This window comes from Megachile rotundata, chromosome 8, assembly GCF_050947335.1.
Source record: "Megachile rotundata isolate GNS110a chromosome 8, iyMegRotu1, whole genome shotgun sequence".
Lineage (NCBI taxonomy): Eukaryota > Metazoa > Arthropoda > Insecta > Hymenoptera > Megachilidae > Megachile > Megachile rotundata.
Window position 1 is genome coordinate 12,064,999 of NC_134990.1, and position 23,714 is coordinate 12,088,712.

Here is a 23,714-nt window from a genome sequence, read left to right on the forward strand (position 1 = left end):
TAATTTCAACAACAGCTACCAATAAATTGATTCAAAGCAAAAAAGTCTTGAAAGTATCGGTAAAAACTTGTGAAGTCTAATCCTGTCGCTATGCATTCTAACACCTAGATTAAGTCGAGCGATTTATTCCCTAAAAGGATTTTTCAAGTAGCTCAGTTTTTTTGCCACGGAGTTCTTTAAAAGTTCGACGAACACGAAAACAAGGGGTTCGCAAGAAATTGCGCTTAAAGTAGATTTGTGCCTACGTCGCCACGTTGCATGAATATAAATTCATCGAATAAAATTGCGGAGAATTACGCGTGTACGCTCCGCGAAGCGTATAATTCGCGAACGAAAAGCTTCTTAGAGGAATAAGACTCCGGCGAAATCCTTTTAAGCGCGCTCAACGTCGCGGTTAAATGTGGTTACCTCGAAAATATGCGGGGAATTTTGTTCGACATAAATAATTAGAAGTGCGTCGATGCGTAATTAGCGAACCGTGTCATGAAATTCTGCGATAATTAGAAAACTGAAGCTGAGAAAGTTTGTTAGAAATTGGGATCAAATTAACGAGTTAGCGAATGTTTGTTGCACTTAAGTTGTTCAGTACTTTGTGTACATGGTTTCTTGACTTTAACTTGGTGAATGCGTTTCTAATGAGCTTATCAATGAGAAAGACATATAGATTTAGAAAATCTGTGAAATGTAAAATCAAATAAAAATCTGTTAAGACATCTGTCAAATGCAGTAATTAAAGATCAATAATTAAAATAATTAATACTGATGTGACACGAAATGAATATCAACGTACAATTTCAAAATCGAATAGATTTCAACCATACTTTATTATTAATTAATTTGTAACATAATTTGATTTCAGTAATAAAATAACAATTAATTAAACAAAGTTAATATGTAAAATTTTATTATATATCTGCTGTTATCTGTTGATATAAAAATACTGAAATAACTTCCCGATACAAAATTACAAATCACAACGTCAAATATTGAAGCTTGAAATTAAACAAAAATGTATAACAATTTCTCCAATATTTTCAACAGAAATTGTATCCATGAATCAGTGAATCAATCAGTGTATATTGACCATTAACAAATATCCAGTTTCCAATCGCGAACTTTTATTAAAAGTCAATTAACAAAAAAAATCCGATGTAACTTCGTAACGAATCGTGTATCGGTACAAATGAAATTAAACAAATTAAAACTTCAGTTCTGATACTTCAACAAAAACGGGAAGGATAATTGTATTAAAAACGGCGGATGATTGTATTAAACGCTACGATAATTTTAATGAATGTGAATGTAAAAAATATTGTTATTGATCGTCATGAAAATATAAAGGGTTTTGGGTAATAATTCAGAAGCTGGTCAGACAAGTAGAGTATGCTTCATAAATAATGAGACTAGTAGAATATATAAGAGGGAAGTGGTCAGACAAGTAGAATAAGATGTAGGAAGATATTCAGACAAGTAGAGTATGCTTCATAAATAATGACACTAGTAGAATATGTTAGAGGGAAGTGATCAGACAAGTAGAATTAGATGTAGCAAGATCATCAGACAAGTAGAGTATACTTCATAAATAATGAGACTAGTAGAATATATCAGAGGGAAGTGGTCAGACAAGTAGAATAAGATGCAGCAAGATAGTCAGACAAGTAGAGTATGCTTCATAAATAATGAGACTAGTCGAATATGTCAGAGAAAAGTGGTAAGACAAGTAGTATTTGATGTAGTAAGGTGGTAAGACAAGTAGAGGGTGCCTGATTAATATTGAATAAGTAGAATAAGATATAGTGAGGTGGTCAGACAAATAGTATAAGATATAGTGAGGTGGTCAGACAAGTAGAATAAGATATAGTGAGGTGGCCAGACAAGTAGAATAAGATATAATGAGGTGATTAGACAAGTAGAATAAGATATAGTGAGGTGGTCAGACAAGTAGAATAAGATATAGTGAGGTGGTCAGACAAGTAGAATAAGATATAGTGAGGTGGTCAGACAAGTAGAATAAGATATAGTGAGGTGGTCAGACAAGTAGAATAAGATATAATGAGGTGGTCAGACAAGTAGAATAAGATGCAGTAAGGTGGTCAGACAAGTAGAATAAGATGGAGTAAGGTAGTCAGACAAGTAGAATAAAATGCACTTAGGTGGTCAGACAAGTAGAATAAATGCACTTAGGTGGTCAGACAAGTAGAATAAGATGGAGTAAGGTAGTCAGACAAGTAGAATAAGATGCAGGTAGGTGGTCAGACAACTACAATACGCCTCTTAACTAATGAAACTAGTAAAATACATCAGAGGAAAGTAATCAGACAAGAAGAATTAAGCATCAGTCAAAATTTGTGTAAACTGCAAAGTCACTTGCTCAGACACCAGCTACCCCTTGAAATTATGTAACCAATAACCGAACACCCTATGCATTGCACATATATGCAATAAATGAACCATAAACAACAAGCTCTACAAGTTTACCTCTACCTTCATTCGAATTTCGATTTTCAAATCAGATCACCGAACTCCCGTACCAGAATATGAACCACTCGTGCACATAGAAGTGTTTTTCAAGCGACGAGTTTAAATCACATCCCGCCAATCGATTTGCCGATGTATATGCAACGACTGTCTCGGTAAGCAATGCTAGAAGAAGAGCTTTGTTCATGATTATTTTATGAGGACCTGTTTCGTTGTGTAACTTCGAAATGGCAGGTTTTTGGACGAGTCTTGCCTCCCATGAGGCAAGTAAACAACCCCTCGACGTTCGTGCCGCTCACCCTCTCTAGAAATCGATTCTCGGTGCTGATGGATTGTACACACGGGCATCGAATTATTCTACAAATCGAATTACAGTGGAAATACATTTTTAATCGTGGATTGATATTTTGGAGGGGTAAGATTGAAGGGCACTGAGATTCTGATTTTGGTTTAGGTTTTTGGGGATTGTTTTGGGGAGATGGCTGTGGCACTTTCTGGTTTTCACTTTTAAAATTTTCAAATTTTCTGAATTTTTTTGAGGGGAAATTTAAAGGTTTGTTCACATTGTAATTTATTAGTGGCACTACACACGTTGATGTCTTGTATTTCCTTTGCTTTATAATTTCCAAATATAATTTTTTTTTCAATTCAAATATGGTTGGAGGGTTGTAATTTAGTCTTTTGAGTGGGTGTCATTTTCTGTGGCATTCACCAAATTTCACACAATTTATTATCGACAGTAACAAATTATTACACAATAATTTCCCACATAATTACATCCATAAAAATAAAATTTTCCTAATTCGATAACCAACTATTTTTGACTAATACCCACTTCTCCCTACCTATTCGTAGAATTATGTGATCGGTAAGCATTGTTCCACTATCGAAACAGTCGGAGAGTCTCTCCACGCGTATCATCAAGGGATTCGCTTTGTATACTTATGCAGGTCGAATTTTACTGTGGGGACTGGTTTGGGATTCGAATCACATTCATATTTCCCTCTGCGAGGGAAGAAAAGATACAGAGGAGATAAGAAGCAAATAATTTATACCGTATTATCATATTTGTACACTGAACTTACTTCTCGTGAAATAATATGTTTTTAGACCACCGTAAATTTTGTTCACATTAAATCTAAGGAGAAATAGCAATAATTCTCACAGCATATCGCAATAAATGTCACTGTATATTGAGGCTGATTAACCTGGTACCTTCACATTGAACGCTAATTTATCGTGCGTTATCTTCTGCTGTTGAATCGATCTCAGTTATAATCTGTCACTGTAATTCGCAAATGCAGTCCTAATAAGGGGAGCCATAAATCAAGACTTAGCTTGGAAATAAATTTTATTGACGCTAAGAAACAGGTCTTAGGAACTGATTTATTGTGTACAAGTTAAGTACAGAGAAATAAAATTCATTTCTAAAGGGTAATTCTGAAAGTACCTTTCTTAATAATTTTTATGTCAGAGACATTTTAATAATTCAAAACTTGTTTGTTCTTCTTGTCAGAATTTTTAATAATTTCTACCATTTATTCAACATAAGAAATTTTTCTTATTTCAGTTTCTATTTAATGTGACAATTTTTTTCTTGTTTCAATTTGTGTTCACTGTAATAATTTTTCTTATTTCCATTTCTATTAAATGTGACAATTTTTTTCTTGTCTCAATTTCTGTTCACTGTAATAGTTTTTTTTAAATTAATTTTTCAGTGGGGCAGATATTTTCTGTTCAATAAATTGTATTTAACAAATTATTTTATTGTAACAAATTCTTTTTATTTCACGTTTCATTGTATGTAACAAATTCTTGTTTTTTTAACTGTTCAAACATAAATACTTTTTGAGTCATTATTCATTATGTTGTTGTGCTGTTAGTCTCATTATAATTCTTATTAAACAACAAATTTTCATTTTCATTTATAATTAATGAAAACAGTGGCAGTTTAATTGTAATTCGCATAGGAAATTCGAAAAAAATTCTACAAATGTTGTTTCAGAATAAAACCTAAAATATGTGATTCAAGATTGAGGTCTGAGTCAGCAGTTTCCCTTTGAGGCTCAATACTTCCGTTTGTATCACGTGTTCGTGACTTGGATACTTTTCCCCATAACCCTTATTTACTCTGCATTTACGAAATCGCTTTGAATCATCTCGAATTGCCTTCGATTTCTCGATAACAGTGGTAGGATTTCACGAAAGAGTCTTTGCCCGGAGTAAACACAAAATTGGTCAAAAGGGAAACGACACCGAGGTGGTCGAGCTCGTAAAAAAGAGTAAACGAATTCACATGGAATTAACGCTGAATGATGAAGGAAGGGTGGTTCCTAATGGAAAGTGCTTGTACCTGGCCCGGTCACGAAATAAGTCATCTAAAAATAGGTCGGAAGTTCTGCTTACTTTTATCCCAACCATATTTCATTTATTCGATCAATTTTGACTTTCTCGTTCGATCAAACTTCCACTCTCGAAAGCTTACTCTAACTCTTACACTAAAATTAGTAAATTTGATGACCTGTTGATAGGTCAAGTTTTAATGGGGAAATAATTATAATTGCGTCATTAATTGTAGCATTTACTCGTTCGTTTCACTTGGAATTTATTCTCACATTTCATTGTGCACTTATGACGCATCTACGACGCACTCGTGACGCTCATGACTCACTTATGACGCACTCGTAACACCCATGACGCACTAATGACGCACTCGTGACACTCGTGACGCACCCGTGACGCACTCTTGGCACTCGTGACGCACCCACGGCGCACTCTTGGTACTCTTGACGCACTCAAGACGCACTCTTGGTACTTGTGACGCACCCAAGGCGCACTCTTGGTACTTGTGACGCACTAATGACGCACTCTTCGCACTTGTGACGCATCCATGACGTACTCTTGGTACTTGTGACGCACTAATGACGCACTCTGCGCACTTTGACGCATCCCTGACGCACTTTTGACACTCGTGACGCATCCATGACGCACTGAGTACTCGTGACGCAGCCATGACACACTCTTGGTACTTGTGACGCACCCTTGGCAATCGTGACGCAACCACAGCGCACTCTTGGTACTTCTGACGCACTCTTGGTACTTGTGACGCACCCAAGGCGCACTCTTGGTACTTGTGACGCACTAATGACGCACTCTGCGCACTTTGACGCATCCCTGACGCACTTTTGACACTCGTGACGCATCCCTGACGCACTTTTGACACTCGTGACGCATCCATGATGCACTCTGAGTACTCGTGACGCACCCATGACACACTCTTGGTACTTGTGACGCACCCAAGGCGCACTCTTGGTACTTGTGACGCACTAATGACGCACTAATGACGCACCCTTGGCACTCGTGACGCACCCACGACGCACTCTTGGCACTTGTGACGCATCCATGACGCACTCTTGGTACTTGTGACGCACCCGAGACGCACTCTTGGTACTTGTGACGCATCTATGACGCAATTTTGACACTCACGACGCACCTATGACGCACTCTGAGTACTCATGACGCACCCATGACACACTCTTGGCACTAGTGACGTAGCCATGACGCACTCAAACTCAAATAACGTACATTTTTTTACATATTTTTGGTACGTTTGGTCATTTTTCCCATATTCTTGAACTTCATTTCAATTTAGACTTCTAGTCCAATTACAATTTGCATGGTCAACTACTGCATGATACAAAATTGATATAAAATTTTAACTTTCTACGTCTGTTTCAATATTACTGCTGTAATTAGTCTGGTCTGACCAACGCCTTCGACAGATAAATCATAGCGCAAGGGTTTAAAAGAGCTTGCCTTTATCGGTGCAGTAATAAACTCGGTTCGTGATCGAAAAATGTTTAGCATAAACGTTCCTGCGTCATTGTAGCGAAATTTCGCGATCTTTTCGACGATGTAATTCTGGGTTAGGAGGCTCAGCAAAGTAGGCCGAGCCGTGAAACTGGCGGAAAACTTCACTCGACGAGCATAAGAGGCTCTATGGTACATATACCGGCCTCTGTCGTCTCTGTCGTCGTCGTATTCCTATTTCCACTCCTTTCCTTTAGTTCATCTCTCTTAGCCACTTCTTGTCCTTCTTACACTTCTCCATCATCGATCTGTGTACTCATCATCGAGTCAGCCCCGTCTAGCCAACACTTGCGGGCTACTTTCGTTGACCGTTTAAAAATTTCAATCGTCCCCGATTTTTTTTGCTGCTTTTTGTGACACAGATTCGCGTCGCGGAAATTTTGGGAATATTTCAAGATTTATTACAGAAACTATCAATAGATTTTATTCATTCATTCATGGGACAAGTTTATATGGGTCATTTTACGCTCTAATCAAAATATGTTGTAGTCCATGTGAAATTAGGGGGGGTTTAAGTCATCGTTTCGGCGGTTTCGAGTTTGTTAAAAAATAACAAGCCTTCAAAGTTTGCAATTTTTGCCCACTTTTGCGGAAATAGGCTTCACTTACGAATTTTTTTCTGAAAAACCACTCAACCGATTTAACTAAATTCTCTTTTGTTTTATTCAAGAAGGATTGCGCTATCTTAAAATATTTTTTTTAATTCCCTCAATTTGATATGAAATTTCGAAAAATTTAATCAAATTCATTTTTGCATTTTTTTCAATGAGAGGCGTTCGATTATTTCCAGAACCTTTTAATTTAGATTCAGCATGAAACTAATTTTAGCATAATATTCTTGCGTTATTTCCATGTTTTTACTGTTTCAGGTCCTCTTCCGGCGAATTCGTCCAGTAATCAGCTGTTCTTTCTAAACCTTCAGGATACCCTCGATATTAACGCGATGGAATGATTGTTGTGTGATTTCGTACGTGCATTTGTGTCTAATCGTAATTCTCGGTGATTTGGCTAATTTTTCGAAAAAATTCGTGTTTGATATTTTATACAGTCGAACGCGTACACCAGATGTACATACAATCGTGTGAATATTAAGAGACTAGTTAGTAACAAAGGTTTAAACGATTAATATAGAGTTAAGGCTTGTTCGACTGTAAAGAGAGTCTCTGAATTTTTGGTCCTTAGAAATTTCGTGAGGGATGGCAGATGAGCCCCTGCCACTTTCACGAAACTAGGAGTAGGATGCATATTTCGAAAGTAATTTCATTCACGACGCGACAGTTTGTTTGCCAGCGAAACGCCGTAGGTTAAGGTCCTAAGTTTTAAGGAAACTCGGAGACTTCGTGGAGAAATGTCCTCATACAAGTTGTAAAGTACGTATATCAATAAAGACGCTGATGTGATGTAATAAATTATCAACTTCTCGTTTTATATGCTTTATAAACTGTATCTATGGAATTTTATACCTTCTCTCTCCAACCATCCTGAGTGCAACTTTTTAGTTTACTTTTGGAGGATAATTGAATGAATATTTTGGTAGTTCTTTTATTATTTTTGTCATTTTTTTTAGGAGCTTGTGGAGGGAATATAAATTGTAAAATACTTTGATATAATAAGATCATTATTTTTATTTGGTATTGATTTTCTATTATTTTGTTGAATTTCCGTGTCAAGAAATATTAGCAATAAAATGATTTGCAGAATGTGATAAAGTAAAATAAGTCAATTTTTAGTAACATTATCCTTTTAATTTAATTTTCTGTTATGAACTCCCAAAATTCGTTGTAAAATAGCAGAGTACACAGACCAGTAATAATGTCATTTAGAGAAAATCTGTGGCGAAGTAGCTCGAGTCAATAATTATAGTCATAACGTAAAAACCCATTAAACTAAACATCTGCATAAATTCAAATAATACTTTAATACCATGTAATGATATCTCTACTTTAACTTCTAAAATCCAGCACCAGATGTATCGTACAATAATGAATCAATTTGTAGGAAATACGAGATGACCGAAGTAGTACAAGTCAATGATTATCGACACGGTAGCAAATTCGTTAAACCGTGCAAATATATGATTTCAAATAATTCTATAATTTTAATGTAATGTGTTCAGTGATATCTCTATATTAACTTGTAAAATTCTTAATTATTCTGTTTTCCCTCGGTAGTGTCACAAAAGTTGTTAGCCCACTCCGAGCTTTTGTGAAACGTAAAAATTCTTCGAAGAGTCACTCTCGAGTCATCAAGTACGCAGCAAAATAAAAGTACGTATCAAGTTCCAAGTATCAGGTTTTAGGTATCAAGTATCAGGTTTCAAATATCAAGTTTCAAGTATCGAGTTACAAGTCTGGTCGTTAAAAGTACGTATCAAGTTACAAGTATCAGGTTTCAGGTATCAAGTGTCGGGTTTCAAATATCAAGTTTCAAGTTCCAAGTATCAGGTTTTAGGTATCAAGTGTCGGGTTTCAAATATCAAGTTTCAAGTTCCAGTATCAGGTTTCAGGTGTCAAGTGTTAGAATCCTTCAAACTCAGCTATATTTCAGGTACCTACACTGGTTGCGAACCCGGTATATTACAAAAATAAAACATTATATATTACAAAAATAAAATAAATATAAAAACGAGCTGAATATATAGATACACAAGCTTTTGTATTCCTACATCCCTATATCTCCATGTACCTTCTTGTATTTCCACATATCTAACATTCTAAATATTTCTATTATTAATTAAATTTCAAAGTATCAGGGAAATTTCATTTATAAACTGTCCCAATTTTATTTTGCCATTTTTATAGTTTTAGCCGATGCAAAATATTTTCGTCAAACCATGCGGCAAAAATTTATATCCAGATGAGATAGTCGTAGCGTTAAAATCTATCGGCGAAATATTTGATAACGAGAAAACGATGAACCGACGAAACGAAAGGGTCAAACGAACGCAATATTTATTGCAAGAAATGATTACTGCTGAAATTACGACGCTAGCATTAATATTCAACGAACCTGAATATTCAATGGCAAATTATACTTCCCCGCTATGGCCATACAAGACTTAATCTCCGTAACTACACTAACTCGACTTTCCTGTTTGATTAAACATCTATGTAATCCGTTTAATGAAGCTCGCTGTCTAATGTAGCTTAATGTGCATCTTACATACTTTATGCTATGCTAAATTGCGTTGTTTTTGTATTAAGAAATTCTCCATTGCCTCTAAAGAGTATTGTATAAAGTCTAAATAACAAGCTTAACATGCGCAATTTTTTAAATTATTTTGACAGAAAATAGTCGAGAAACAGTGCTGGTAAATATATTGTAAACGGAGTTTATAAAAGCTTGATCTTGTATAAAAAAAAAATTTTGCTCCAAAAGAAAAAATTTGAAATATATTTAAGTCCTTCAAATACTCCAATACTTGCAAGAAAAGAAAATAGAAAATGATCAGTCACGATAAATGAAAAAGTCGACTTACATCCCAAAATTGAGCGCTGTCGTATTCGAGTCAAGATGAAAAATCGACGATGACTATGAAATTCGTTCCACACGAATTTGTCGGAATAATTACAGGATATCCCTTAATGTCATTATAAATGTCCCTTTTTCCGATGCATTAACCATCTAAAGGAAATCATTTGACTCCCTTCGACGATCGATCATTAGTCTCTTTCCTGAGTGGCGCTATCGTTAAGCCCCCTTCACATTGACTTTCCCAGAGATATTACCATGGACTGACAATATCGCGGCACATTGCTGCGAATGTAAATGTCGTTCTCGTTCTACCGTCTGTTGCTCTATCGGATCCAGGATAGGCTCGTAACTTCCGGATTATGCTTTCCCTCTGGCTTTTGCCGAATCATCAACCGAAATGAATTTTCGTTACAAACTGAATGCTTGATGCACCACTCGATATTCCTCAAACTCGCGTTCTTTCATTTCTTTCCACTTTTTTTTATTTTTACTCATTTTTGTTGGATATTCTTCAAACTCGCGTTCTTTCATTTCTTTCCACTTTTTTTTTATTTTTACTCATTTTTGTTGGATATTCTTCAAACTCGCGTTCTTTCATTTCTTTCCACTTTTTTTTATTTTTACAAATTTTTTTGGATTTGTAGCATATGAAGGGGGTAGCATATGTAGCATGTGTGGAGATTCTACAGAGTGTCTCACAATTAGTAGGTCCCTGAAATGGGAGGTAGCTGATTCTGACACTTGATACCTGAAACCTGATACTTGGAACTTGAAACGTGATATTTGAAACCTGACACTTGATACCTGAAACCTGATACTTGTAACTTGATACGTACTTTCAACGACCAGACTTGTAACTCGATACTTGAAACTTGATATTTGAAACCTGATACTTGATACCTGAAACCTGATACTTGGAACTTGGTACGTACTTTTATTTTGCTGCGTACTTGACGACTCGAGAGTGACTCTTCGAAGAATTTTTACGTTTCACAAAAGCTCGGAGTGGGCTAACAATTTTTGTGACACTGCCGAGGGAAAACAGTTTCTGATTTTCTATCGGTTTAGCTAAAATTCGGCTGGAGATGTAAATACGAGTGAATAATTCAAAAACGAAGCTTCAAACCATATTTTTGCAAAGGGAAATTTTATTCAGAATCGCGTTAGCTATCCCCTATTTCAGGTTCCTCCTTAATAATGAAGAGAGATGTATCGCTGCATAAAGTATCGAGAATACAAGAAATGTCACCACGAAACAATAGGGTCAATCAATTCGACGTAATCGATACGGAGCAGGCAACTAGATTACAAGTTCACGGCGAGATGTAAGGTGTTTCGAAAACCACAGTCGTGAGCAGAGACTGCCATCCGTTATGGGATCGTTGCCAAGAGAATTTTGAAGGATTGCGGTGAACCTACAGTCCTGAATCGCAGGATCAACGATATCCTGCTTTTAGAATACTAATGCGTTTCCATCCTCCGTGAGTTCTCCCATTATCAACGAGAGAAGCTCTTTTTCTCCCGATTTTCGCGAGGAGCATACCGGTTTTATGTTTCTGACGAGAAAGTGTAATTTACTCGACGTTTACACCACTGGCTAAAAGTTCGAGCTGGTAAGAAAAATGTTCGAAACTTTTTTGCGAAAAAATTCGGTAGATAATTTATCATCCTAACATTGGTAAATATAAATTTTCCCGCTGCAATTGTAGCAATGTTTGAAATTATTGAAACATACACGAGATACTTGTAGAAGGGAAATTTTAATTAAAATTTTAAGGTGTTAACTTTCCATTAGTGGTTAACGGAGTTAGATAAGGCGGATAGTTTACCGCCACCTAATTTTCTCGCATCTGCATACATTAGTGGCGTCATTAATCATGTCTTTGATAATTTTGCTGGACACTCGAGTAAGGCGTTTCGGGACTACATGTCAACGAGATAATCCACCTTTATTATATTGCAAGAGCATGTTTCAAAGTGACACAATTCGAGTGTGAATACTTAAGGAAACTTAAGCTTAAACTGTTTCTCATTAAATTTTACTATAAATTTATGTCTGTTTAACCTATAAATACTGAAATAAAATATTTATCTAATAGTTCAAGTATTTGTTACTTGTATTACCATTTTTGTGAACTATTAAATCTTCTGTACAAATTTTTTTCACGTGGTTCCTAATATATTTCACCATTTCTATAATCCTCAAAATACTTCAGTTTAATGTTTTTCAATTTACCTGACTGTAACTTGAATGCTTAAAATATATAATTCATATTTAAAGTTTAATTATGCAAACCATAAGTAAAACTTTAAACAGCCCCAAGTCCAGTATCCAAAAAGTGATTCAGCAAATGTCACACCACACAAACGTAATGCCGGCCATAAACCAAGTACGTAACATTAGTAGTTCGTATGTTAAACCTTGATGAGCAGCCAGGTCATAAAACAGCGCGTAATGCAACAGGGTGTACATAATGTGCTATACGGACGCACCCTTTCGTACGCACGAAACGTGCATAGGAATTTAACAGACCCTCAGTGAAGCTTGAAGATCGAGCGAACGGAAGGAATTGGAAGGAAGAGGTTGGGCAATAACAACGCGAAGAAGCATGAAAAGGAAGAGGGTGGGAACTAGGGGACTCGAAATACCCGGAAGCATTTTCCTCGTCGGAGAAAAGAACCGCCCCGATGTCGGGTGGAATCTTTCTGCTTTGTCGAAAGATCGATGAACTCAGTCCTCGGTGCTGCCAACAAGGAAAACAGAGAGGGACTCCCCTGGATACTCGTGTTTGGGGATGGAAAGCAACAAGCAGGTCTTCGAGGAAAGCAACGATCACACATTTAGGTGATCACGTGTACCATTTGTACGGGTGGAGAAATTTGCTTTTTAGTTTTGGGATGCTTTGGTGTTTGATGTTGGGATTTGGGGAAATTTTTTGGAGTTTTGGAATTTTGGGTTGGGAAATTAGGGAATTAGGGTATTAGGGTGTAGAAAATTAAGGAATTAGGAAATTAGGGAATTGGGAAACTAGGGAATTGGGAAACTAGGGAATTGGGAAACTAGGGAGTTGGGAAATTAGGGAATTGGGAAGATAGGAAATTGTAAAATTAGGGAATTGGGAAATTAGGGAATTGGTAAATTAGGGAATTGGGAAACTACGGAATTGGGAAATTAGGGAATTGGTAAATTAGGAAATTTGGAAAGTAGGGAATTGGGAAATTGGGGGATTGGGAAATTAGGGCACTGGGAAATTAGGAAATTGGGAAATTAGGGAGTTGGGAAATTAGGGAATTGGGAAATTAGGGAATTGGGAAATTAGGGAACTGGGAAATTAGGGAATTGAGAAATTAGGGAGTTGGGAAATTAGGGAGTTGGGAAATTAGGGAGTTGAGAAATTAGGGAATTGGAAAATCAGGTTATTGGGAAATTAGGGAATTGGGAATTTAAGAAATTGGGAAATCAGAAAATCAGAAAATTAGAAAATTAGAAAATTAGAAAATTAGAAAATTAGAAAATTAGAAAATTAGAAAATTAGAAAATCAGAAAATCAGAAAATTAGAAAATTAGAAAATTAGAAAATTAGAAAATTAGAAAATTAGAAAATTAGAAAATCAGAAAATTATAAAATTAGAAAATTAGAAAATCAGAAAATTGGAAAATTATAAAATTATAAAATTATAAAATTAGGAAATTAGTATACTGAGAAATTAAAAAATTTCTTAATCTTTCATTTTCTTGAAATTTTATACCCACATCCACCTACTCCCCAATTCTTAAATTTTCAAATCTTCACATTCTCCATCCCCACACTTTTAAAGCTCCATTTCTAGATCCCCACATACCCAAGTTATTAAATTTTCAAATTTTCGTACTCTCATCTCCCACAGCTCTATATTTCCAGATCCCCACATTCCCAGATCCCTAATTCTTAGATCGTCACATTCTTCATCGCCCACATACCTGAATCTATATTTCCAAATACCCATATACCCAAAGTCCTAATTCTGACTTCGTCACATTCTTCATCCTCACATTCCTAAATCCCCAATATTAATTCATCTGTAGACCAAAACCCAATACGTTCAGACCTCCACATTTTCAATCCTAAATCCCCATATTAAAACATCTTTAAACAAAAACCCAACAGTTCCAAATCTCCACATATGGTCTCCCACATTATTTAAAAATTTTCAAACCCCCTGAATGAGGTTTCAGATCAGATCCCAAATTCCTAAGTTGCCAAATTGTTACCTGAACATCTCAGATTTGTTCAAAAATTTCTAAATTTATAATCTTCTCAATTTATCAACTCGCAAAACGTGCAAATTCTAAGAGTATCAACTTAGACTTCGTGTCTCCAGAAATATTTGCTCTCAACTACCGAGTGATAATAATTCTGATTGATAATAGTTCCAAAAGAAGCTATAACGGTTGACATGTTTTCGAGAACTCCGAAGGCGATTACTGAAATGTCAACGCGATACGACGACATTTCGTTGATTCCGTTCAATTTCCAGTATTTTTACAGAACTTCATAACACTCTAAGCAGCTTTCCGTAAGATTCCACGCTTCCGATAACTCAAGAATTCCGAACGAATCCGGCATTAAACTTGTCGAGAGTTTGAAAAGCCCCGATCTGAACGATTTGTCCGAACTTTTAAAACGCTACAAAGATTCTTGCCGTGATTAACTTTCCGCTTTGCATTTTAATTTGACCGACACGCAACGATCTCTTTCACGTCGGCTTTAATTAGAGCGATGTAAAGAAGAATTATGAGATAAATCCATTGTTCGCGGGTTAAATCAAAAGAAGAATAGGGTCATTTTGACATGCATCGCGACGATTCGAGTCCCGCGGTATATGAGCTGCTCATTTCTCCGCAGAGATGAAGAAACGGATTGTAAAAAAGAGAGTAAAACGCTTACGAGCGTAGCGTTGTATGGGAAACGTAATGGTCACCGACCGGTATAATACCGGCTTTTATCCGTGCTATCATTCGAGACCCACCTGCTTCATATCGCTCGAGCGTCCCTAACGTGCCACAAATTCACCAAGATTTCCCTTCCAAAACGGGAGCTTTTGTGGCCGCGTCATAGTTACACGAATAATCCCTGGATCGTCTTCGAGCTTTGCAGCTATGAACCCGAAAATACTTTGAATCCTCTTTGGTGTTGTTAAATGGAAGATCAGACGGATGCGAGTCCGCATACTAACCGCTCGTTCAGAAACCGCAGCTTTCACCCATTTTTATACCTCCGCTGAAAAAAGTAGCTTACATGTGACCCTTTGCACCTGCGTAAAATTCTTTCGCTACGATTAAGGTTTTATCTATTTTATTTCCCGTTTCCGCATTTTTTGCTGTTCGCAGCTGACACGGTCTGAACAATTAAGCAGCTTTTATTTCGCGTTTTACACGTTGCATTTTACTGCGTTTGGATTGGAAATATTTCGCGCATTGAATATACGGTCTCACTGATTGACGGTAAAGTTCATTGTCAGGATTCATACAGAAAATTATAGATATCGAAACTTCGATAGGAGATGTCTGCTAGGTTTATTAAATAAAAAGATGTTACTTAATATAAAGAATACGGTACTATAAAAAAGACGTGTGGCAACATACCTCGCCACGAATAAATAAATACACTGTATAAATATATTGAATAAATAATTTGAATATATAAATTGAATAAATATTGCAATATTCCTATCAATTTTTTTTCGTAGTCCACATAAATTCCAGTACCAAGTACCAAGGAGTATATAAACGAGTAAGTATATAAAAAATAATAGAAGAAGAAGTATTAAGAAGATTGATATCCCAATTCGAATGACACAGACTCAAGGTTTCTCCAATTCATTTCGGGGATGGTGCAGTTTCGGGGACATTCGACCACAAGACATGATTTATATGTTGCTCGTGACGTGTTCGAAATATCGTATGGGACTCTAACGTGCCATAAGTCACGCGACGGTATTGTCCTTGAAATTTACCCTGCAAACCGTATCCTTCTAGTCCGTGACGCGAGGAAGAATAGCGTGCAACGATCAATCGTTGAACATACTGCGACTATTAGAATTTAGCTGTTTCTCGTTTAACGCGTGATTTGAGTGTTTTAAGGTTGGAGAATTTTGCGTATTTATGTTTTTAGGTATTTTTATTGGTGCATTTGCGAATTTTGGATTTTGTGTTTTAGTCATTTTCGAGATTTTTTAGATTTTCGTGACTTTCGGGATATTCGTTATTTCGCGACTTTTTGTGGTTTTAGTGATTTCGTGTCCCTCGTGATATTCGCGATTTCGAGATTTTTGTTTTCGCAATTTAGTGATTTTCGTGATTTTTGAGATTTTCGTAACTTTTGAAATTTTCGTGATTTCGTGACTTTCGTGACTTTAGTGCTTTTAGTGACTTTTGTGACTTTTGTGACTTTTGTGACTTTCGTGACTTTAGTGGCTTTAGTGACTTCAATGACTTTCGTGACTTTCTTCACTTTCGTGACTCTAGTGCTTCTAGTGATTTTAGTGACTTTCGTGACTTTCGTGATTCTTGTGATTTTCGTGACTTTAGTGACTTCAATGACTTTCGTGACTTTCGTGACTTTCGTGACTTTCGTGACTTTAGTGCTTTTAGTAACTTTCATGACTTTCGTGATCTTCGTGACTTTCGTGATTCTTGTAATTTTCGTGACTTTAGTGGCTTTAGTGACTTCAATGACTTTCGTGACTTTCGTGACTTTAGTGCTTTTAGTAACTTTTGTGACTTTCGTGACTTTCGTGACTTTCGTGATCTTCGTGACTTTCGTGATTCTTGTAATTTTCGTGACTTTAGTGGCTTTAGTGACTTCAATGACTTTCGTGACTTTCTTCACTTTCGTGACTCTAGTGCTTCTAATGATTTTAGTGACTTTCGTGACTTTCGTGATTCTTGTGATTTTCGTGACTTTAGTGACTTCAATGACTTTCGTGACTTTCGTGACTTTAGTGCTTTTAGTAACTTTTGTGACTTTCGTGACTTTCGTGATTCTTGTAATTTTCGTGACTTTAATGGCTTTAGTGACTTCAATGACTTTCGTGACTTTTGTGACTTTCGTGACTTTCGTGACTTTCGTGACTTTCGTGACTTTAGTGCTTTTAGTGACTATCGTGACTTTCATGATCTTCGTGACTTCGCAACTTTCGTGACTCTTGCGATTTTCGTGATTTCGTGACTTCGTGATTGTTCTGATCTTCGTGATTTTCGTGATTTTCGTGATTGTGTAATTTTGGGGATTTCCGTGATTTCGTAACTTTGTGACCTCATAACTTTTGTGATTTTTATGACTTCGTGGCTTTTGTTAATTTGTAAATTTCCAAGTCTAGTTTGACAAGTCTATAAATTTCTAAATTTCTAAATTCCTAAATTCCCATTTTTTTAAATTCCTAAGTTCCCAAATCTCCAAAATCTCCTTTTCCCAATTCCAGAGTCACTAAATTCCTCCCTAATTGTATCCACCCCGCGTCAAGCAGAAAGTGTTCATCGCCCAAAGCAAATATCGCCTAGACACAAATAAAATCGGTGTCAGTTTAAACGAACGTATCGGGAGTGCCATTAATCCGTATCTGCCGATATTAAAAGGCAATATTTATCATCGACACAGATGGAAATTTATTGCCGCGTAAAGAATAACACCGTGAACGATTGTCGCCAGCGACATACCCCGCTAGGATACATTCACCGTTTAATTAATTATAATAATCTGTTGTTCCTTCGTATGTTCCGGTAATCGAAATCGGATTTGGATTATTATTCACGAAATAAAGCGCTCAGTCGAACCAAGGTTATTTTCGATAAAATTTGTTTATCGTCCGTATAACAATTACCTGCGACCATACACCGTTAATGCACGGGCTTTGTTGCGACCGAATCTCGTTCAACAGCGTTCACCATAATTGCCATCGTAATGAAAACGTAGCAAATTTAGAATGAAACGACCGCACATGGCCTGCAGCTGATATCAAACGCAAACAAAAGTCAGCTCGCTTTTTCGTCAACATTCGTTAATCAATTATTATGTCTTTATAAAGAACATTAAATATTCGAAAACCTATGTAACTTCTGACAAATTTTTTATCTTAAAAAATATTTATTTTGGAAATTTTACACTAAAGTTACAGCAACGTCAGAGTAACAGATCCATCGCTATTTTACCGTTTGTTTCCAAAACGTTTCGATGTTTGTCTCGTGATCTCAGTTCTTTTTGCAACTTTTTTGAATATTGAAAAACGACGTGGATTGTGAAATTGTGTTTTGACCAGGCTATTGGTCAAAACACATAGTACAATCGAACATGTTTTGTTCTTTCGGATTCAACCCTCGTAGAACACGTCATTGATTCATAGAACGAAGACCCTGAATCGGTTAATAATTACTTTTTCCTAGAATGCTTCCCTAACGGCGATATACAATGTAGTGGAAAAAATGTCTACTTCAAACCGGTCAATAGCGAAACGTGACGCGACTCGGTGAACGGGGATGAGAGATTTTTTTCAAGCGAAATTTGTATGGCTGTAATTCGGCATTGAAACGTTACGGCCAATGAAGTTTTACAATTTCTTGTGCATTTACAAACTTCTGTATTTACAAATTTTTTGATAGATTTAATTATTTACTTATTTATTTAATTATTCATTTATTTAATCATTTACTCATTTACTCAGTCACTCATTTACTCATCTATTCATCCACTCATCTACTCAGTCACTCATTCACTCATCTACTCACCTATTCATCCACTCATTCACTCATTTACTCATTCACTCATTCACTCATCTACTCATCTACTCATCTACTCATCTACTCATTTACTTATTCACTCATTCACTTATTCACTCATTCACTCATCTACTCATCTACTCATCTACTCATCTATTCATCCACTCATTCACTCATTCACTCATTCACTCATTTACTCATCTACTCATTTACTCATTCACTCATCTACTCATCTACTCATCTATTCATTCACTCATTCACTCACTCACTCATTCACTCACTCACTCACTCATCTACTCATCTACTCATCCACTCATCCACTCATTTACTCATCTACTCATTTACTTATTCACTCATTCACTCATTCACTCATTCACTCATCTACTCATCTATTCATCCACTCATTCACTCATCTACTCATCTACTCATCTATTCATCCACTTATCCACTCATTTACTCACCTACTCATTTACTTATTCACTCATTCACTCATTCACTCATCTACTCATCTACTCATCTATTCATCCACTCATTCACTCATTTACTCATCTACTCATCTATTCATCCACTCATTCATCATCTACTCATCTACTCATCTATTCATCCACTCATTCACTCATCTACTCATCTACTCATCTATTCATCCACTCATCTACTCATCCACTCATCCACTCATCCACTCATTTACTCACCTACTCATTTACTTATTCACTCATTCACTCATTCACTCATTCACTCATTCACTCATCTACTCATCTATTCATCCACTCATTCGCTCATCTACTCATCTACTCATCTACTAATTTACTCATTTACTCATTTATTAATTTATATATTTATTCATTTATTTATTTATTCATGTTGGAAATTTAATTCCATTTCTGTTAGAATCATAAAATGCTAAATATAGTTGTAACGCGTCAGAATTTGTCACGCTGCTTAAAAAGTAATATTTCATCTTGATTTACACGAGGGAAGAAGTATCGGCTGTCGTATCGGTACAGGTCGATAAAATTTTAACGAAGTATGCCGCTGTGTTTGCGAAAGCGTCAGGCGGAAGTTAAAGTTAATCGTGTTACAGATACTCTCGGAAGTTCGCTATCGTCAGCCCGTCAACATTTTCGTGTTCGATCAGAACAAATACGAGTGATGGATCTAATTTTCCGGATATTTAACCAGAATTTCTCACAGACCCAAATATCCTAGAATAAATTACAATCTCTAAGGTCGTTTATCATTATTTGTTACTCCTCGTAAAATCTTGCATTACTCAAAAATCTGTGGGAAAATAAATGGAGACTTAAATTGCCTGTAAAATACTACAAAAGTAGAACATGTATGTAGAATTACTTTTGAACTAAACAAATTTAATAAATTTTAATATTATTGTTTAGACAGATGCAATGGTAGCAACGTAGTTTAATCGACATGATAAAGTCAGTTTGCGTACAAATATTGTTTCAATCTTTAGAGACGAACTGCTCTCAACTAGTTTTACACTTGTTCATCAAACTCGCGCAAATCTAGAGTCACTATTTGTTCACTGAAAATTTGCGTCCTAATTAAAATAACTCTTTATTAAATTAAATGAAGAAGACATTTTACCTAAACTATTCAATATTTAAGAAATTCAAAATTAATTTTGATATTTTAAATGCTCAGATTTTTCTTTTAAAACTATTTTTTAATAAGTTCACATTTTAAAAAGATAGAAATACGAGTAACAATAAATTAATTTGAGGATTAACGCTGTTTCTTTTGTTACAGTTTTCACGGGAAACTGTGGAAGACACCTCCCCTAATAACCTTGACGTTTATGGTGCCTCCCCTAATGGAGTTTCCTGAGCAACAACCCTTTTGCTGCCTTTATTGTATGCAACCTGCTGTTTTTCTGCGATCGGAGAGTTGCATGCAATTTTTATTCCTCCGGTTTTCAATCATGTTGTAGAACGAAAATCAACACTGTGACTGGTTGTATATGGGGTTTCGGTGAACATAGTAACCACGTATATTTACTATACTCGTGAATAGTAACATTTGTATTTCTTAGCTAAAAATAGGTTTTGTGCTTGAAAACAAAGAAATGTAGTTTAAATTAATTTTAATTATACTTGTTACAATTTGTATTTTATTAAATTACATTTATTATATATATTTGATATATTGAATATATTGAATGTGTGAATATTTAGAGAATAAGAGAAGTTTAAAAAAATGTTGGTCCCAGAATTTAATGCAAAAATTAGTGCTATTTAATATGAAATTTTAGTTGAATTCTATTAGTAGAATTTAATATAAAATATTTTAATATTATTACAAAATAGATATGTATTTTATTATTAATTTATTAATAACATTGATGGTACATATTAATATAATATTTTTTTACAAAATATTAGTAGAATTCTCTTAGAAAAATTTAATACAAAATATTTTAATATTATTACAAAATAGATTTGTATTTTATTATTAAACTATTAATAACATTGATGGTACATATTAATATAATATTTTAATACAAAATATTAGTAGAATTCTCTTAGTAAAATTTAATACAAAATATTTTAATATTATTACCAAACACATATGTATTTTATTATTAATTTATTAATAACATTGATGGTACATATTAATATAACATTTTTCTACAAAATATTAGTAGAATTCTCTTAAAAAAATTTAATACAAAACATCTTAATATTATTACAAAATAGATATGTATTTTATTATCAATCTATTAATAACATTGACTGTACAAATTATAATTTCCCTACCAGTTTAATTAAAACGATTCAAAAGTTTGCAAATCTAGCACAATGCAGATCTCCACAATAAATTGCACCGAAAAATATAATTGATGTGCAAGAAGACAATTCGCGGTGGTAGATTGCCAAGTCGGAATACCCTGCAACTTTTTGCGCATTCTTTAAAAGTTGCTGCGACGAGGTGATCGTCCAAGGATGTTTCACTAATTCCATAACTTCCAGAATAACTTCTTTTTCATCGAGTAAAGTTCTTTCATAATTTTTCGATTACAGTTTTTCTTTGAGTATATCAATCTTAGTTAAAGTCTTGCTTCCAAACTTTTTACTCTTGAACTTCTATCATAAAATCGAGTCATATCGATCACAGTTAATAAGCCATCAGTTAGATGTTTTCTAATCAGTCTTTTAGCCGAGGATTTTCAGGCTTTCCGCGTTCCGAAGCCCATTGATGTACACAGGTGCTAGTTGAATGAGGAGGCTGTGAACTAGTTTTTAAGATTATTAAGCTGGATGTTAGTGTGTCGAGTTATAGTACTTTGTTCAACGCTAGAACTACCGATATTAAATGCTCATTTATCGAAGAATGAAACATAAAATGAAAAGGGAAATAAATAAATACTAAAGCATCAAGTAACATGTTATAGAACTAGTTTTTACTTCAACAAAATATGAAAGAAATTTCTATAAAATCGATAATAAAATTTTGTAATATAAAATGAGAAATCTGAAACCATTTTGACTGGTTGGTAGTTCTAGCGTTAAATAGTGTGTATCTGCAACATCCCTCATTGAGTTTTTAACCTTTTGGACTCACAAGTCGAGTGTGGCTCGACATCACATTTTTCTTGAACCTTATAAATAATTCAGATAAACAAATTATTTCAATATATATATTTCGATCAATTTACTAATTATAATAAATGAAAAATGTATTTGTCACATACGCGCACTGTTACAACACACTTAATGGAGAAACACTTTCTTGATCTATTTTGTAAATGAAAGAGTTGGTAGGTGAAAGAAATTAAGGAGTGCAAATGGTTAAATTGCAAATATTGTAAAAAAATATATAAGTGAAAGAGTGAGTTTGTGTGTTACTTGAAATGTTAAATTAAATATCGTTTTTGTGAATTATGTAAAGTAGGAATATTTCAAGGAATATCTGTTAAGAATACTAATTAAAATTTCCACCTTCTTGTCTTCCTGTTCAGTTGCTAAATCCACTTAATTTAACCAGAAGCAAGTCCGTTGCATTTAATTTGTTTAAGAGTTAATTAAAACCGTGATTGTTGGCTTCGTGAAGCCGGGCAAACTTAAATTAAACGTGTACTGAATAATGTAATTCAATATTGTATATCAGATAACGTTTCCTTGTTTTTGGGGAAACATGTTGCGGATTAGACTAGTACAGTGAAATATAATTCACGTAAGTTTGATAGTTTTTAGTTCTGTTAATATACCTTCTTTTGGGCTTCAAAATTATTTACATTGTTATTGAAATTATTTTGTATATTAATCTGTGATCAACTTTCTGTTACAGAACACTTCAGTGAAATGAAGATTACGAGGAAGAAAGGATTACAGTTCATTGCAGTAAAAATTCTGCAATTTTTCTGGTTCAGTATATTTCAGAAAGCACCATCTCATCAAGGATCCCATCAAGCATCCTATAATCCACTACTACTACAATAATCAACTACACCATAGTTCTTAAGTTTTACAGCCATATAGTAAATTTGCAGTTAGACCTAGTCAATAAGTTAAAAATTTACTCAAACCCTGGTGTTTAAAATTTTGTTACAGTTATTATTAACTACAAGCTCTCATATAGGCAGGTTAATTTATAAGACAGATATGCAATTGTTTTTGTTAAAATCGAAACAGGACATTATTACTAACCTCTTGTACCATGACACACCAGGTGCGTCATGACTAGTCACACCTATAATATTAAGGTTAATTTATAAGACAGATATGCAATTGTTTTTGTTAAAATCAAAACAGGACATTATCACTAACCTCATGTACCATGACACACCAGGTGCGTCATGACTAGTCACACCTATAATATTAAGGTTAATTTATAAGACAGATATGCAATTGTTTTTGTTAAAATCAAAACAGGACATTATCACTAACCTCTTGTACCATGACACACCAGGTGCGTCATGACTAATCACACCTATAATATTAAGGTTAATTTATAAGACAGATATGCAATTGTTTTTGTTAAAATCAAAACAGGACATTATCACTAACCTCATGTACCATGACACACCAGGTGCGTCATGACTAGTCACACCTATAATATTAAGGTTAATTTATAAGACAGGTATGCAATGGTTTTTGTTAAAATCGAAACAGGACATTAT

At 34.9% G+C, this 23,714-nt stretch overlaps 1 protein-coding gene across 4 annotated transcripts in view; it reads left to right on the plus strand.

Moving 5' to 3' along the window:
• AstA-R1 (allatostatin A receptor 1) overlaps nt 1-20,659 on the plus strand; it is a 51,551-nt gene extending 30,892 nt beyond the window's left edge. For 3 of the 4 annotated variants that reach the window (XR_001096613.2, XM_076534677.1, XM_012290376.2), the window contains one exon: nt 7,218-7,764. The gene's annotated coding sequence lies outside the window, so the exon portion shown is untranslated. Of the gene's footprint in view, nt 1-7,217; nt 7,765-20,344 lie in introns of those variants that run through there. The other variant, XM_012290377.2, reaches the window with a different exon arrangement.
• The last annotated feature ends 3,055 nt before the right edge of the window (nt 20,660-23,714 follow it).